The 18,527-nt window shown below is 36.6% G+C and overlaps 2 protein-coding genes across 15 annotated transcripts in view; one reads left to right on the top strand and one right to left on the bottom strand.

Moving 5' to 3' along the window:
* CEP120 (centrosomal protein 120) overlaps positions 1–12,555 on the bottom strand; it is a 66,176-nt gene extending 53,621 nt beyond the window's left edge. Inside the window, exon 1 of the mRNA XM_026720457.2 lies at positions 12,466–12,555. The gene's annotated coding sequence lies outside the window, so the exon portion shown is untranslated. The remainder of the gene's footprint in view (positions 1–12,465) is intronic.
* Positions 12,556–13,139: 584 nt separating this feature from the next.
* The window catches only part of CSNK1G3 (casein kinase 1 gamma 3), a 65,809-nt gene continuing 60,421 nt past the window's right edge, over positions 13,140–18,527 (top strand). For 4 of the 14 annotated variants that reach the window (XM_087926910.1, XM_087926905.1, XM_087926900.1 and 1 more), the window contains exon 1: positions 13,171–13,633. The gene's annotated coding sequence lies outside the window, so the exon portion shown is untranslated. Of the gene's footprint in view, positions 13,634–14,102; positions 14,341–17,430; positions 17,546–18,527 lie in introns of those variants that run through there. The other 10 variants (XM_087926909.1, XM_087926902.1, XM_087926904.1 and 7 more) reach the window with 7 other exon arrangements.

The raw sequence follows: 18,527 nt of genomic DNA, 5'->3' as shown, positions 1-18,527 counted from the left end.
CCAACCAAAGTGCATATAGTCAAGGCTATGGTTTTCCCAATTGCAATGTATGGTTGTGAAAGTTGGACCATAAGGAAGGCTGAGCACCAAAGAATTGAAGCCTTTGAACTATGGTGCTGAAGAAGATTTCTGCGAGTCCCTTGTACTACAAGGTGATCCTAGAGGAAATCAACCCTGACTGCTCTTTATAAGTCCAGATCCTGAAGATGAAACTCAAAATACTTTGACCACCTAATGAGAAGGAAGGACTCACTGGAGAAGAGCCTAATGCTGGGAACAATTGAGGGCAAAAGAAGAAAGGGACGACAGAGAATGAGGTGGCTGGATGGGGTCACTGAAGCAGTCGGCATGAAGCAGTCGACGGTAGAGGACAGGAAAGCCAGGAGGTACATTGTTCGTGGGGTGGTGATGGGTCGGACACGACTTTGCAACTAACAACAACATTGTTTTATTTGTAACAAAAAAAATGAAGAATATCAACACACAAATAAAAACCAAGATAGTGCTTACACATGATATTGCTATAGCAACATTTATGCTATAATTTTGCACCTATTGCCTTAAAAATAAAACTTACTGGGTCTTACTCTCAGTAATAGTGCATGGAAACGTATCAAGAAATTTAAAAAATAATAATTTTACAATCCATTTGTGCTTCAGGTTCTAAGATTTAATCTGACCAGTTTAGTCTGATATGAATTCCAGCGGAATAAGTGTGCTGGGAAGAACTACAGATATCCATTATTTGGCAATTTTCAGTGGATTTAGGGCACTATAGGTTAATTTAGAAAATAAAATTGAATGTTGTTAATAAAAGGAGGAAGAGTAAAAAAAAAGAAGATATATAGCCTACAGCAATGAAGAAAATTCAAAACCAATGGTGTTTTATCATTACTGGATCCTCAGATGAGATTGCTGATGTTCTTCTGTAAGTCCGTCTAATATAATCATCGAAGAGTAAGATTAGAAATAAGGAGGTCAAAGCAGAGGAATATAAATTACAGGCGTTTGCAGACGATATGGTTTTCTTCCTAGAGGATCCCATGGAAAAAGGACATAATCTAACAAAAGAACTAGAACAATACGGCTCAGTAGCAGGATTAAAGATTAACAGAAATAAGACGAAATTACTGACTAAAAATCTAACAGAGAACCAGAGGAAAGAATTAGAAAAACCATGGGGATACAGGCAACAAAAAAGGTCAAATATTTAGGCATATGGTTAACACCACATAGTAAATCACTCAAAGAGAATAATTATGATAAACTGTTACAGAAAATTAAGAAAGATCTAGAATCTTGGAATAAGTTGCAGCTTTCTCTACTGGGCAGGATTGCCACAATCAAAATGAACATCTTACCAAAACTCCTTTACTTATTCCAGACAATCCCAATAAAATTACCAAAAATTTTTTTTGATGATATAAATAAGGTAACTCTTAAATTTATTTGGCAAGGGAAAAAAGCTAGAATCAGTATTAAGGCCTTACAAGATGCAAAAAGTAGAGGTGGGCTAGCGCTTCCAAACTGGGAATTATATTATTGGGCAGCCAACTTATTATGGTTAAAAGACTGGGTCAATTTACGGAACAAAAGAACTCTAGTCTTGGAAGGGCACGACCTTCAGAGAGGATGGCACGCATTTCTATGGGATGTGGGGAAAACTAAACAGGCGACTTTCATAGACATCTTATTAGAGATTCACTATTAACTAATTGGAAAAAAATATGTAAAAAACATTATTTAAAAATCCGATTTGGCTTTCAACAATGGAGGCAATGGTTCATCCCAACAATTTGGATATAACAAAAACGACTAAATATAAAGATTTATTAGACCCTTTAGGGAAATTAAGAACTCGACAGGACTTACAGGAACAGGGATTTAAAATTGATCAGTGGTTATATATACAAATCCATAGTAGATACAAACAAGATATCAAAGAGTTTGGAATCTATAGCAAATTACAACACTTAGATAAAATCTTATTAGGATCAAATAAAAAGAATATCTCTAAATTTTATAAATATTTATTGGAGGTAGAATTAGAGCAAGAGATAGTGAAAGGGAACATGATAATGTGGAGTAGGAATATTGGAAGAAGCATTACATTAACAGAATGGGAAAAGATCTGGAATAGAATCATTAAGATTACGAAATCTCGGCGTACAAAGAAAATATGTATAAAATGTTATATAGATGGCACTTATCCCCTTCGAGGTTAGCGAAAATGAACCCAAACTCTAGTCCAAAATGTTGGAAATGTAAAAACATAGAGGGAACCTACTTTCATATGTGGTGGACCTGTAAAGAAGCCCAGAAATACTGGCAAAAAATTAGAAAATGGCTGGAGGAGATAACCAAAGAACAAATCGAATACAAGCCAGAGTTCTTCCTACTAGGGATCTCTGATAAACATTTTCCTAAAAAGACGAAATATATAATAATTCATATTCTAACTGCGGCCAGATTAGCATTTGCCCAGTGCTGGAAATCATCCTGTTTACCTACAGATCAATTGGTCATTCAGAAAATATGTGACTGCGCAGAAATGGACAATTTAACCATAGCTCTTAAAAATAAACAGTCTTCAGCATTTGATAATAATTGGAATGCGTGGTATAATTGGTTATATCAGAGATAAACTGTTCAAGGAATAATGGGTAATTTAAGCATAAATAGTAATAAGATGTGTATATTTAAAGTAAGGTAGGAGAATTGGATCTTGCAGACTGTCAAAAAGAATATCTGTTTGGTTTTAACGTATTTTCTTTTTTCTTCCGTCTCTTTGTTTTTTTCTCTTTTATACTTCTTTTTTCTCCTTTCTCGGTCGCAAGACCGAGCGTTTTTTCTTTTTCTTTCCTCTCTCTCTTCTCTTCTTTCTTTCTTCTTTTTTTCTCTCTGTTGCATATGTAATGTTGTTATGTTATTTTTAATTGTAAATTCAATAAAATTTATATATAAAAAAAAGAAATAAGGAGGTCCATCTTCAAAACCATGTTCAGCTATGCAAATCATCCTGTTGACTCAGTCTGTAAGTACAACCTATTTCACAGGATTGTTATTCTTAAGATAGCTTTCTGTGTGTTGCATATACATGGAATGAGGGAAGAGATGCTTAATTTTTTAAGTATGATCCCCAATTATTTTAGTTCCAGTTTCAGGAGCAGTCATCTGGATGTTTATGACTGTTTGACTTGGAAATCTTAAGATATTGATAGGCATATTAATCAGTAAAGTCTATCAGTTGTTTGCCTCTGCCTTTCTTGCTCCATAAGACAACCCAAAAGAGGAGTTATACCACTGAAGTGAGAAACACAATTTTATGGAAGGAAGTTGTTCTTGTTTAAAAACATTGATAAAACTTTTTATTAAATCACTTTTCCTTAAACTTTCTAGGATACACCTGGATATTACTAATTATGTAGACCTACTTCAAGCCACATTCAGGTGAGATTTGAGACTGAGATTAATTTGGTCATCTTGGATGATTCTTGATGAAGAACAGAACATGGAAAACTTGGTCTTATCAGCTATTTTGACTTTCCTGTAACTTATAGCAATCTATTCACCCTTTTACATGCTTTGTGATAAGGTTTTCCAGACTTTGTAGCATTAATACTGAGATGCCCATCAGGTTTTCTGCAGATGCTTTACCCCATGTCTCTGCAAGATTTGTTCAGTGCAATAGGTCCAAAGAGACATTATAGAATTTGTAGGTTTGAACTTGGGTGGTGGTGGTGGTGTGTGTTGGATATTGACTGGAGGCCCTGTGAGGTTTTTATAATCTTTTTGCTGCATTCTAAGCTGTTTCATTCTTAACCGAAGATCTGTATTTAACATGTTTAAGTCAGATGTCTTTCAAGGGTTTTTGTGCAAGAAGAAAAATAGTTTTTTCAGGGTTTTGAATCTCTTGGCAGAGACTTTCCATTTTCCAACCAAGCAAACTGTATCAGGCCATGAATTTTTTAGAACAGAGATAGAAATAGAAATAGGACTTAAGACTTATATACCGCTTTGCAGTGCTTTAAATCCTGGTTTACGGTTTACAAAGTCAGCATATATCCTCCCCAACAATCTTGCTTCTTATTTTACCCACCTCAGAAGGATGGAAGGTTAAATCAACCCTGAACTGGTGAGAATTGAACAGCTGAACTGCAGCCGGCAGTAGCAGCCTGCAGTACTGCTGTCTAACCACTGCGCCATGAAGCCCTATATAGTCTGAGATTGCAGTATACGCCTTATAGTTGGGTTTTCTGAATTTCAGAGGTTTAAACCAAATGGAAGAGTTTTTCACCATAGTCATGCAAAGAAGAGTTTTGTAGGGAAGGACAATTATAAAATTTATACCAAGTGTCTAATTTTACTTTTTCATAAAAATTCTGGTATATTTAAAATACTTATTAAATTTATATACTGCCTGGCTCCCAACAATTCTGAGCGATTTATAACTTAAAAAAATAAAAATGTATATTTATGTACACTCCCACACACCCCATTAAGAGATCAAATCAAAGCAGTAAAATAGAACAAGACAAGAACAAAAAGAAACAGACCCGGTCCGCTGTTTGTGCAAGCTGAGCTATGCATATGCATGTGTTGGCCTGCCGCACATATGGTCCAGTTCCCCTCCCTCTTGGGTCTCCAAGCTACAAAACTTGGGCACCGCTGGTCTAAAAAAACATGGTTTTACTATGGAGAATATAAAACAACAGTGAGAAACCAGATGTCTGCTACTGATGCAAAGGAAAATATCATTTCTTTGGGAGTTGCTTGTCAACATCCATGCCTGTTGCCTCTATCATGAAGTCAACTGATATTAAATTGAAATGTGGCACAAAGTCATTCATTTGGAGATAGGAAATGATCCAAGTATTTATTTTAAAAATATCGTATAGAGAAAGAACTGCCTTTACACAGATTTCCGTGATGCAAATAGTATTATTTACTGTAACACTTGCACTGATTCAAGTTGATGATTCAAGCTCAATTCATAGCATCATAATTTTTATTAATGTTGATCTCAGGATTTATCATGAAATATTTATCTAGAGAAATAGGGCTGACTCAAGACTATGCAAACCAAGATCTCTATTTGCTCTTCATTTTATACTCTGCACAGATTGAAAGTAAGCTGTTTATTACATTTTTTGAACAGGATCCAGGAAGAGGCAACAATCCAATGTACAATTAAGGATGCTTAAGTTCCACTGAAATAAAAAGAACACAATGGGAGTTAATGTGCTTAACAGCATACTGGATAGTGGCCATTTCCTAATCATCTTCAACAAATAGATTTTGGTTCCAAAACTTGTGAGTATGTGAAATAATAAACTGAAATTGACATGGAAATGCAGGTTTTAAAAAGTACATTTTGATATGATAGACACCTATCAAGATTCATGATGGGGAGGGCGGAGCTGGCATCGCGATGATACGGCATGCGATCTTAGAGGTCTGAGATTGCTGCCAATATCTTTGCTCCTGGATGGTCCAAACGGATCTAAACCGTCCCGAAGAGATGGTGAATGTAAAGAGTGCATCCTGTCATTCCCAGGGATACCGCAAAATCCCTGGTAGATCCAGGAGAAGCTCTTTTTGCCAGTGGCAAAGAGGCTGCCATTAAAACTGCTGAAGTTGGGACAGCTCCGAAATGGAAGAGGATAGAAAGAGAAAGTGTGCCGGTTTGGTGAGAATTTTTTCTTTAAGATTTAAAAGGACACCCTAAGGAATCTGTAAAATCTCAGACAGAAGTAGTTAAGCGGCGATTTTAAACGGGAAGTCAAATTATTTTTTTCTTTTTTTTGCTGGACTCTTTAAATATGATTTTTTACTTTGAACTGGACTGGTCTTTTTTTTCTATCTTTTTTTTTCTTTATTGTCTCTTCTCTTTTTACAATATTTTTGGCTAGAGATTCCCTTTTGGCCTTTTTTCTTTCTAAACCTTTTTTCCTTTTTAATTAATTTTTATAATGATTTGTTTGGAAAAAGGAGGGGGAAAGTGAAAACAAAGGAAACTTTGTAACACTGCCAACTAGAGGCTTAGAAATATTGTTTCTCTTTTTTTCTCTCTCGACCAGACAAAGCTGAGAAAGAATTCAGACTTCTTTTCAAGGACTTTGAGCCTGTCTGATAAGATAGAGGGAAGAGCATGGGAGAGTGTTATTGCAGGTGCTCTTCTGGGTTTCTATCAGTAGCTGGAATCTGGTGTTGAAGGACACAGAAAAAAAGATGATAAGACTCTAGAGAAGAGAGCTATAAAAATTAACAAAAGCCTTGGATAACTAAATAGGTGCAATGTGTTCTTTTTCTCTTTTTTAAATTGGGCTATTCCTAACACCACCTTCTTATCAGCTTATTATTTGTAATAGTTATTTGGATCTTTGGACTTTCGCAACCTGCTTTTGTCTTTCTTTTTGCTTTTGGAGCCTAATTTTTACTTTTGCATTTTATTTTAAAGGAAAAGGCTTAGTATTAATGTTTTCCTTTTTTTTTTTTTAAGGGAGTAGTCCTTTTTCTTTTTTCCTCTCTCCCTGCATTTTTTATTTACCTTCCATATTGGATTTTTTTTTGTGGCTTCCTTTTTTTGTATACTTTTTCATACCTGAGACTTTTTAATTGGATTAAGGTGTTGAAGAACCTGAAGAAATTCCTTTTTTTCCCTATCTTGCTTCTTTTTTTCCACTATTTTTACTTGGATTTACAATTGGTTATTTCACGAGTGGATTAAAGTCTAGAAGAACCTGAAGATTTTGAATTGTCCAAAATGAGCAGGAAACTAACAGCAGCTGGTTCCTCAATTCCTACTTCTTCCTCTTCACCATCTGGAGAACAACGCTCAATACAGATGATGTTACAACAAGAAAAAGAACAGGAAAAGGTGACATTGCAGATGATAATGCAAAGAATTCAAAGCATACAAGCAACAACAGAGAATACTGAAAAGAGAATAGAATAAACTGATGAAAAGTTGGAGAATATTCAATAAATGATGAAGTATGATAAGAGATTCCAAAAAATTGAAGAAGACAAAGAGATAAGAAGATTGGAGATATTGATGGCAGATTAACAGTGGTTGAACAAGATAAAAGGGGGATGCTGAGATGGGAGATGGATAGATCAGAATTTTATCTCAGATTTCAAAACACAGAGGAAGAAAAGGGACAAACTTTAGCTGAGATAACGATAGAAATCTTGGTAAAGGAACTAAAACACAGGGGTATTTTAGAAGACATTATATATGGGAGGCTCTGTGGTTAAACTGGGAGAAGACTAAAAGGCAATGTTATTTGAAAATTCCAGTCTGGCTATCGACTATTGAAGCTTTTTCCTATCCTATAATATACAAAAAGGAACAAACAGTTAGATATGGTGAAATATTGAATGAAAAGGGTGAACTTAAATCTATGCAAAGATTTGAGGAACAAGGTATAAAGATGAATTGGTTTTCATATGCACATATACATTCAAGGTATGATAAAGATTCTAAAACAGAAGGTTTCTATGATAAATTGACTGATTTAGATAAGATTTTGACAGGTACTGATGAAAAGTTGTATGGATATTTATTAGAAATTAAACTAGAAGAAGAACAAATTAAAGAAACAATGATTGCTTGGGGGAAGAATTTTGGATATGGGATTGATCTAGAGAAATGGCAAAAATTGTGGTCTCAAAATTATAAAATGACATTGTCAACAGCATATAAAGAAAATTTCTATAAGATGTTTTATAGGTGGCATTTTCTCCCTACAAGAATAGCAAGAATGTTCAAGAACAAATCTGAAAAATGTTGGAAATGTCATCAGGTACCTGGCTCATATTACTATATGTGGTGGACTTGTGCGGACGCCAAAAAATATTGGTACTAAAATCCACATGTTTGGAAAAAATAACAAAAAAGCATATAGACTTGAAACCAGAGATATTTTTATTGGGAATTTTACCTGAAATATAAAGAATTGAAATATCTGATTGTAAATGTATTAACAGCGGATAGGATTGTATTTGCCAAAAACTGGAAAAATGAGAAAATACCATCACAGGAGGAAATTATTAAGAAAATATTGGAATGTACTGAAACGAGTAGACTGACATTTGAAATCAGAGAACAAGATGATAAACAATTTTATTAAATTTGGGATCCATTCTATCAATGGTTAGACAATAAAACATGGCAATGAAATATGTAGATTTTTAGAACATAATGAATATATAAAGATGTATTTTTTTATTATATCTACAAAATGATTGTAGGATAGATTTGAAATATGAACTGTCATAAAACAAACTAAATAAAATATGGATTATCTCGTAAAATATGAATAATAGTATAGTCAAATGATTAACAATGATATTAATGTATTTAGGAATATTTGATTGACAATATGAGAATATATACAACGTAATTGTAACAGAAGATTACGAAGTGGAAGCACAAAACAATTTGTAAACCAACGAACACACTGTATGTATATATATGGAAGATGGCTTGACGTTTTTATGTTTTCTTCCTCTATGTTTGTCTTTAAAAACAATAAAACTTTTTTTTAAAAAAAGATTCATAATGGAATTTTGAAATAGCATTTAGTTAGCAACAAACCCAACAGAATAGTTTTAATTATTTTCAGCAAAAGTAAAACCTATCTTTCTTCTTTCTTGAATTAGTCCTGGCTTTTGATGCTTCTGACCACTTTGGTACTGACCTGTTTGCTTATCTTCATGTTTTTTCTTCTCATCTTTGTTTTAAACTGTTCAGGACTGCTCTCTCTTTCAATTCAGTCATTTGTTTGGCTCCTACTACAATATCATGCAATATCAGTGGCAGGCACTGAATAAAGCAAGGAGGAAGCCGTGAGAGGCATTTATCTTAATTAATGAATTTCATTAATTAAACTGTGTTTTAATACTTGCGTACACCTTGAATTATACAAAAAAAAAGATGTCTTGTTCCATTTAAGATAGGTTATCACTACAGACTATTTAACTCCAATTGCATATGAACAGAATCAATCCCTGGTGCACAAGCTGAATGTGAATTAAAATGCTGTGTTAAAGTCTAATTAGTATCAGATTGAACCTGCCATTTTACTATTTAGAAGGATGGCCTCCTTAATGATTTAAGTTGCATTTGTCTAAGTTACATAATTCAATAACAACTCTTGATATTCTGAAAAGCCAAAAATGTAATAAAACAGCAGAATCAGGAACAAACAGAACTGCATGCTAAATACTGACTACTTAAAACATATAGATATTACAAAACAATAATTCAGCAAAAATGCAGGTGCAATATATTTTTAATAAAAGTAATATTTTATAGTGATACAAGCTCTCAAAAATACAATAGCAGAATTTCCATGGAAGATTTTTATTTTTTATAAAAAATAGCATATTTTTATAGCAGTAAAACTCCCCCAAATGCCATAAAATAAATAGAATTTCTATGGGACTTTTTTAAAAAAAATCTTATTTTTTCTAGTCTTGATTATCTTTGCTACTTAGGGGCAAAAACTAAAATGAACTTTAAAAAAAAACTAGAACAAGGCATGGCTTATTTTAAAAATATGCCATAAAAGTTATCTTTTGAATCTTACATTACATTACAGCAAAGGGATTTAAAAGAAATTACCTCAGCTATCTTTTTCATCTATACAATATGCTTAATTACCCATGGTTAGATGCTTACAGGCCTGTTTCATATTACACCAGCAACTGTTGTCCCAGGGTAACGCTAATATAAATTTCTATGTGCTTTAATCTGCAAAACAGAAAACAGAGAAGTAGTACATAATATACCAACACTCAGCACTACAATCAGGAGATCTAAAATAATTCTGATTGAATGTAGCAATCATGGCATTGAGCAACAGTGGTTTTACAATTTATGTGCACAATTTAAGGCATCATTTGATATGTAGGATCTAAGTTCCATGGTTAAACCAAGAACCCAGTCCATACATACAATATTCCAGAGTTCACTATTCTTTTCTTTATCAAGCAGTTAAAAATAAGAGAAACATTAAATGTTAAGCTGAATCAAAGACACGGCAGTTACATGGTTCTTTTCAGACAATGGTCAAATCCAACAGTCAATGGGAAGGTCCAAAATAGAATGGGAATCTCTGGCAGACTAAACCACCAATTCCCTATGTCAAAGGGTTGGAGTTTTACGTTGCGAATTCATAAGGCCAGTTGCAAGACAATGCATATGGTGCAATTAATGGCATTGCAATAAAATATAACTATTACGGTACATAATGTTTTTCAGAAAGTTATTGTCTTCAGCAGGCATGGCTTTGATATGAAAAAAGGAAACTGATACTGATTATATCCAATTTAGATCAGGTCAATTTCACCTGCTGTTTTTCCCCCACTGATGACAGAACTGTTTCTAAACATCAATAGGCTATTATGTTTAAACTTCATGTTAGTAACATTGTTAAGAATAGTTTCAATGATCAGGATAAAAAAACATGTAGTCCAGCACTCTATACGTCAATGGCCAATTTGAGGCACAACTTAGTAAAAAAAGGAACTTCCTAAAACTTCCAGAAATTAGGTCTGTGTGTATTCCCACCTGTTACCAGGGGTGGGATTCTATCAGCTCGGACCGGTTCTATAGAACGGGTTGTTATAATTCTGTGCAGTTTGGAGAACCAGCAATTGCGCCTATGGCTGGCCCCTCCCCTCTCTGCCCTCCCCACCCAGTCAGTCTTTATTGTGCATGCGTGACATCACGCGCATGCCCAACATCGCTGACTAAATTTTATCCTGCCCAGTCACTCAAGGTATTTTTCCCCCTTCCCTATGATCAGCTGTTCCGATGATCAGCTGTTCCGGGATCCCCCTCACTGTCTTACTACTTCACTCAGGAGGCAAAAGGGGCAGGGGAGGTACACCACCCCGCATTCCATTTTTTGCCTTCCTTGGCCCCAAGGAATTTTTTGGGAGCAAAAACACCCTCCAAGGCGGCTTTCCTGAGGCCCAGAAGACCCCCCCAAAAAACCGTGTGTGTGTGTGTGTGTGCTGCAGCAAGAAACAACGAAGCCATGCCCACCCAGTCACATGGCCATGCCCACTGAACCGGTTGTTAAAAAATTTGAATCCTACCCCTGCCTATTAGCTATATAAAAATATGTCACTTATTATCATAAACTGAATTGCTAAAGACCACACTTCTTTAGGGAATTTAGGGAGTGAAACCACAATCAGTGATTTGAAACAATTGAAATATGTTCCCAAAGGTTCATTAGGGCAATTGTTTTGATTCAGGAGGGTTTCTTTTAAAATCCTTTTTCATATACAACTCAAATCAGTGAATATACCACTCCTCTTCCTATTTTCCCCAGTGAGCTGGTTGAGACTAGCCCAAAGTCACCCGACCTGTTTTTCAAGAATACTGGAAATCAATCTCACAAGAGCCATAAATCCATTCTTACTACTTTCCCACTGAGAGGTCCAGACATGATGTAGACTCTTAGCTGGGGTGGTTAGAAATTGTGTTTGGGTGAAGGTGCTGTCTTGTTCCATGGTGTGTTCAGTAATTAGCTATCAGAAGACAATTTTCTGTTTAAATGCGTAATATATATTTTATCCCATGTTTTCTATAAAAGAACTATTATTTATTAGACAAGTTTATGTAGCCTCTTAACTCACTTAATGACTCTGGACTGCTTACAACTAACTATAAAATACTAGGGCACATGACATAGGAATGAGTATAATTAAAAGAGGTGCCATAAAAGCTACAGGAGGGTAAGTCCCACTTTTTTTTCAATAAATCACTAGCTGAATTTTCACAAATGTTGTCAAAAATTTAAAAAGCCCTCCTGGCTTATGGCAGTATATGAATCCAAGTATCCAAGATTGCCATATTTTTACTGTCAATTACAATAAAAATAGAAACGGTTGAAGAAATCATGGCTTTTATTTGACCACTAGTTGGAAAGCAAGTTCCAGGAATGAGTTTGGCCTTTAAAACTTATTTTCATAACAGTAGTAAGAATACAGCAGAAACCAATTGCTCAATCATGCTCTTTTAAGCATTTTCAGCTCAGCATCTCCTAATGCTTCTTAAAGGTTCATTTACAATATTTTGGGGGAGAGAATGTGCTACAGGTCTGATAAATAAGCAAGATAAGATACTGTTTGAGCTCTGAGCTCTCTTCTCTCCCTATTGTTGCAATCCTATGATTGAAGAATCCATCCACTCCAGTATGTATCCACAGGCACATGGGGCACTTTAGCTGCAAATTCTAATCCTGTATCCATCCAGTACGGACCAATCAAGTATATGATTACACTCATTTAATTTCTTATCTTGCTCTTAGAAATATTTTAATTCTGTATTTAAAGCCTCGGATTAACAAATGCATCAAACTCTGGCCTTGATTAATGGAATACGCGAGGTTTAAATTGTCCTTGTTTGAGATACAAAAAATAATAAAACCCCCTAGCACTTACCGCAGGAGAAAAAAAAAACAATCCTTCCAGAAGAGAGCCACCTGGCAAATCCCCTTTCAACTATCCACCGGGAAGACTAAGAGGTTCCAGAAAAAGCCATTGTGCCCCATCAGATACAATCCTCCGTCCGCTCCCTTCGGAGTAAACTCCATTTCATCAGAGGAACTGATTTCTGCAGTCAACGCAACCAGGAATGCCTTACAAAACTGTAATCCTTTGTAGTAATCTCTTTTCGGGCAAACACAGGACAGACCGGCCAACCATGCCTCCAAGCCAATCATTACTCGGCTAAAAAAGAAAGGAAACCACCAACCCAGGTCCGTCTTTCAGCCGGGCAGGTAAAAACCTCTCTTGCAAAAGACGGAAACCTTTCCCCCTTTCGCTCAGCACGCCTCTTGTTGATTGGACAAAATAGTTGTCTTTCAAAGGAAAGAGAAAGGCGGGCTCTCCAAACCTCAAACCAGAGGCTTAGTTCTCCCCAGGCGCGTTTTCTCACCAGCTTCCCTCCGTCCCCGCACGTTCCCGAGGCTCCTCCCTCTTTTCCCTCGGCGTGAGTCATCACCGCTCTTAGCCCCGCCCACTTCCCGATTGACTCCCTTAAAAAAAAAAAAACACTCCTCATGGTCGGCTCGCTCGTGGGCGCGGCTCCACCCCTTTCCAGGAGGCTCCGCCCCTCCACTTAAGGCCTGCGGCCCGGATAACTACGGCTCCTGTGGTTCGTGAGGCGGGGCGAGAGGAGCTAGCGAGGAAGCTCTGTTGCATCAAATCGCCGCAGACAGTCCCGGAAAAGAGTTCCGTAAGCCGGCTCCTTGCTGAATCGGGACCTCCTGGACAAGGAGTCGCGGGGGCTCATTCTCCCCCCACCTCTGGAAAGACGGAAGAGAGGCAGCCAGAAGGACGACAGTCCAGCCTCTCACAGTCCCCGGGACTCGGTCCCGAAAGCCTTCCGTCGCCCTCGCTGCCTCCTCGCGCCGGCCAGGGGCAGCGCAGACTCCTCCCCTTCCCTCTTTTTCCCACCCTCCCCCGTAACCGCAGCAGCGGCGGCAGCGCCACCTTCCCTTCTTCCTTTTCCCGGTTCCTGCTGCCCCCGAGCCTGAGAGGCACCTGCACCTCCCCGCCACGGCGAGAGAAGGGCAAGGCCGGAGTCGGCCGCAGTGGCTCCTCCAAGGTAAGAGTCGCTTGTCGAGCGCGCCGGGGCCAAAAGGTGGTGGTGGGGGGGAGGCGGCGGCCGCGGCGGGGATGGAGAGAGGAAGGGAAAAGGCGGCGGCGGGGAGGGGTGGCTCTCCTTGAACGGTGTACAATGGAGAAGGTGGCAAGTGTGGGGGGTTGGGGGGGGTCTGGGCGGAAGAGGCGAAGGATCGGGGCCCGCCTCTTAGTTGTGAGGCTTGTTGCTCCCTTTTTTTTGTGGGAAAAAGGAGTCGTAACCCTGCGGCGGATTGGAGGTGTTTATGTTCCTTGTGCGTGGGCTTCCCTGGAAAAAAGCTTGGGGTCCGCGCCGCGAAGGGCGAAGCGGAGCTTCTGATGGGAACGGACGCGAGGTTGGCTTGCTCTGAATTCCTCTGTTCCTCTGTGCTGTGGAAGATGGGAGCGTGTTGTGTATGCGTGGTTTTTCTTTCGGGTTCCCCCCACCCCTCCAGCACGCGTACAGTGGAAAGGATTATGTGTGCATAATACATGAGGGTGGAAGGCTCTCACAACGCGCACGCAACTGCCGTTCCTTGCGAAGGAGTGTTAATGCGATGTGAGGATTGGGGAGAGGTGAGACGAAGACTTCGCAGTTTGGCTGTTCCTCCAGCCCGAAAAACAGAAGACAATTAGCAGCCGGATCCTTTTCCAACGAGGCACCTTCCTCCGCAGACGAGTTTTATTATCATGGTAAGAAACCAGTTTGTGTGTGTGTGTGTGTGTGTGTGTGTGTGTGTGTCTTTTTGTTTGGTTGGATCGGATCTTCCTTTCCCAGTTACCCCAGATAGAAAGCAGAGGTGATTACTTTGGATCACTGATGCTTGTTGAAAAACCAGAAAAGCTTTCTGAAAAGATCTGTTATTGTTAGATGTTCTTCAGAGTTTCAAAAAACTGATGGCAACATGGCAAAACACTGTAAAGGTCTCTTTCTGGAGGCTTACTCCTATCTCTCTCCTTCAAAAATGGCTTTATTAAGCTGCAGTTATGACTTGTTCAACTGGGAAAAAAAGTATTTACAATGAGTACTGAATTATCTTAATAGTGAACTCTTATTTACTTTCAAATGATTTGTGAAGATGTTTAAAGGTTGCATGCATTATACTGGTCTTGCATGCAAGTTTTGTACTATATCAAGGTATCAAATTATAAGCCAAAGTGATATAATGGGTAGAAACTCAATTAGCTTTCCAAGTTGGTAGTTACTTTTACTGGTGAATTGTTAGAGTGTTTTGTGTGTATCATATTTTTAGCCTATTCAAATTCATTTTGAACTAATTCAATCTCTTCAAAGAATCCATTAAAAGTATTGCACTCTGAAAAGTTGTCCATTCTTTTGTAAAACTATTAGGAATTGTGTTAGGACCATAAAGTTTGGATTAATGTATAATAGTAGAAAGTCACAGAATAGTATTAATAGCTCTTTATTAGACTTTTCTTATTCCTGTATACCTATATCTATATATAATGTGATACCATTTCTTTCAAGATATATAATACAAGCTAAAACTCTTTTCATGTTTTTAATAGATGGTTCATAATGTGTTCATAAAATACTGTTCTCATGTTTAGATTATGAAAACTCATGGTTTACAAATATACTGTAGGTTAGATCAGGGATCTAAGCAGGGATTAGATTTCAGAAGTAGGGCTGAAATCAGTTGCCACTTCACAAACTTTTGTTATTTTGATTAACTTTTGATTAACTTTTGTTAAAATATTTGCATGAAACAACTTAAGAGGTCTTGCATTATGTCTATTGCTAAATTATGTTACAGTTCTTGGAAAATTAGGGTATAACAGTTTATGTATTAATACTTCGCTCCTTGCTATATGAAAAAGTTTAACAAAGGTTTTGACTGTTTAGCACCATTTATGTCAACCATGTTTTGTAAACAAACTATGGAGTTCTGAATTATGTTTTTAAGGGGTGGAATGTTCTTCAGGGGTGGAAAATAGAATATCCTTAAGTTGTTCAAGAATAGAATGGTTTTAACAAATGTGTATGGAAAATATACAATTCAGACTTGCTAGGGTATTTTATGATTTTAGAATGTGAGTGTCTAGTGTTTCTCAAACTTTATTATTATTATTACCTTTATTGTCAGAGTACAACATGTGTACAATGAGATTATGATGTCTGAACTTCAGCTTCCAGAATTCCCCACTCCACCATGTTTTAACAAGGCTAATCAGAAATTTAATCAAGCTTGAAAATTAGCTAGCTGACTGGGGAATTCTGGGAATTGAAATCTGGGTATCTTAAAGTCACCCAGGTTGAGAAATAGTGGTTGTAGCATAACCAAAAACTTCTGCACAGGAGGATAAACTCTTGAGTTTATGAGCTGGCTAGATCAGTAATGATTTTTGTAAAGGCTGCTAATGCAGAGTAAAGCAAACCTTCCTGCTGTATTCAGAGAAACTTGATACTAGATGGAAAATTGCCTAATATTGGATTTGAAGAACCTATTTCCATGCTTGACTGAATTTCTGTTTAGGCCTGTTATTCTTTTTTAATCTATTTTTAAAAAGTAATGTGCAATTTTATCCTGAAACAAGTAAATCTGTTTTGAGAAGTGGCAACTGATTTTAGCCCCACTTCTGAAATATATAATCATCATTGTCAAAGCTTCTGGTATTTCTTGATACATGTTGCTGTTTTATGAGTATAGATTAGTAAATTATAAGAAGCAAAAATGAAAAAATATACATATTTACAATATGGCAGGATTTACATAGAATTAAACATGACCAGGTTTCACCTGATCCCTTGAATAAGTAATATGAATAAGTCATTAATACATTACTCAAGATTTGTAAACCACAATAACTCAGTTCTTAAAATTAGTTGTACCAAATTAAACTTAATGCATATGGTATTTCAAATTCACTGAAAAAGGCTCATGGATGGACTGGGCGTACTTGTTGATTCTCCACAGTTTGATAGTTCAGGTAACTGGTGATGAAGAATTCCTTTTTTCTGCTGTATTCATATTTCTTGGTTAGGGCTAAACAGACTCATTCATTACCTTATGAATAGTTTGCTGTAAAACATCACATGGATGATGCCTTGGAAAATAATTCAGAAACTGCAATGATTCAGGAATCCTGTGGTAAGATTTCTGGCTTGCATTCTCTGTTGGAAGCATGTAGTAGTTACCTTGGTTCCGATGCACTAGCTTCCCATTGCCTGAGTCAGATTCAGAGTGTCTCTCTTAATATATAAAATCTTTTCATATATAAAACCTTTTACAGATTTGTCTTGTTTACTGTACCTAAAGAACTATAGGTAAACAGTGTCATTAACTGGGAACTCTGTTTATCGCCTGTGGGCTCTTATAGTAAGAGCAGCTGAAAAATGGATGGCTTGCTAGAAATGTTCAGGTCCAGGGCCTTGTCAGTGATGGAATCAATACTGTGACTGGTGAGTGGAGGCTTCATCCCTATTGGATGATGTTTTTAAAAAATTAAAAACTGTATAAATAAACATTCCCTCCCTTATTAATTTCCAGAGTATTTATGACATCTGATATTGGTTTGGGTTTTATATATGTTTTATATTGTTTTATTTGATGCTTTTGGAATTCGTGTTAAAAATGTCTGATTCTATAGTATATTGTAATAGATTGAGTTTTCAGAAATTTGATAATAAGTAAATGAATAAATGTGTGAAGTTAGGCTGAAAAATAGTGATTGACCTCTTTATTGTAAGCAAAACATTAGTAATATAATGCTTTCCATTTAACTAAGTCTGATCACTGTTTTTCTGTTTATCAATCCTAGTTCAAGAAGTTCATCATAATGTAGATGGGGAAGAAGAATGGGGAATATTAAAGGTCAGGTATGCCAACTCCAAATCCCATCATTCTTAGTGGGGATTGTTAACATTATCTAGGAGGTATGTTGATTCCCCATCTCTGATTTAAAAAATGCTAAATGCTCAAATATTTCCTCCCCTGGAAAACCTGTTTATTGAGGCATTCAGTTGTAACAGAATCAGAAACACAAAAATAACCACAGAATATAGTTCAGACCATTTTCTTAGTCAAAGTGGGCTAGGATGTGGGCTAGGATTCTCACAATCCTACTATTGTAGTTGGGATTCATGGGAGTTGAAATCCAAAATATTTGGAAGATGCTGAGTTGTATATCTTTTTTTGAATTAAGATTATAGTAATCTTAAATCAATCTATAAACCATGATTAATTTAGCTTTTGTATTGCTTCATTGTAATATAGTTTATTTTTTAGATTCAGAGTTTTTGAAAATAAAGTGTTACATGGTGATATGTGATCTTTTAAAAAATACATACAAATAATATGTTTGAGAAAATTGAGAAAACAGAGTTAGTTTTTCTGGACTTTTATAATAAAGCCTAAGTTGGTTAAAATTATAAGAGCTTCATTCTTATTTCACTGGCACTAGTTCCATAAAATGTAGGTACTTTTACTTGTGTATTAACCTACGAGCTTAATATAAAATGGCTATTCTGCAAACGTAAGTACATTGATGTACAGTGGTGTTTAAAACTTTGTGAAGCCTTTTGAATTTTCAATATTTCTGCATAAATGTGGAAATTATGTTTTCCACGTCCTAAAATAACCCAGTTAAGTGCATACAAAACATGTCCATTTATTAAGGAAAATGAATCAAAGCTATGTACAGGTAGTCCTTGATGTATGACCATTAGTTCAGTGACTATCTGAAGTTATGACAGCAGTGGATAAAAGGACTTAGAATGAGTATTCCAAGTTGTGGCCGTTACAGCACTCCATGAACAAAATTTGGGCACCTGGGCAACCAGTTCGCACTGCAGTGTCCCACAATCATGTGATCACTATTTGTGACCTTCCTGCCAGCTTCTCACAAGCAATGTCAGT

This window comes from Pseudonaja textilis, chromosome 2 (assembly GCF_049901715.1).
Source record: "Pseudonaja textilis isolate UNSWEBS1 chromosome 2, rPseTex1.2, whole genome shotgun sequence".
NCBI lineage: Eukaryota > Metazoa > Chordata > Lepidosauria > Squamata > Elapidae > Pseudonaja > Pseudonaja textilis.
The sequence above is the reverse complement of the archived record's forward strand: the minus strand, read 5'-3'. Positions and strand labels throughout refer to the sequence as shown.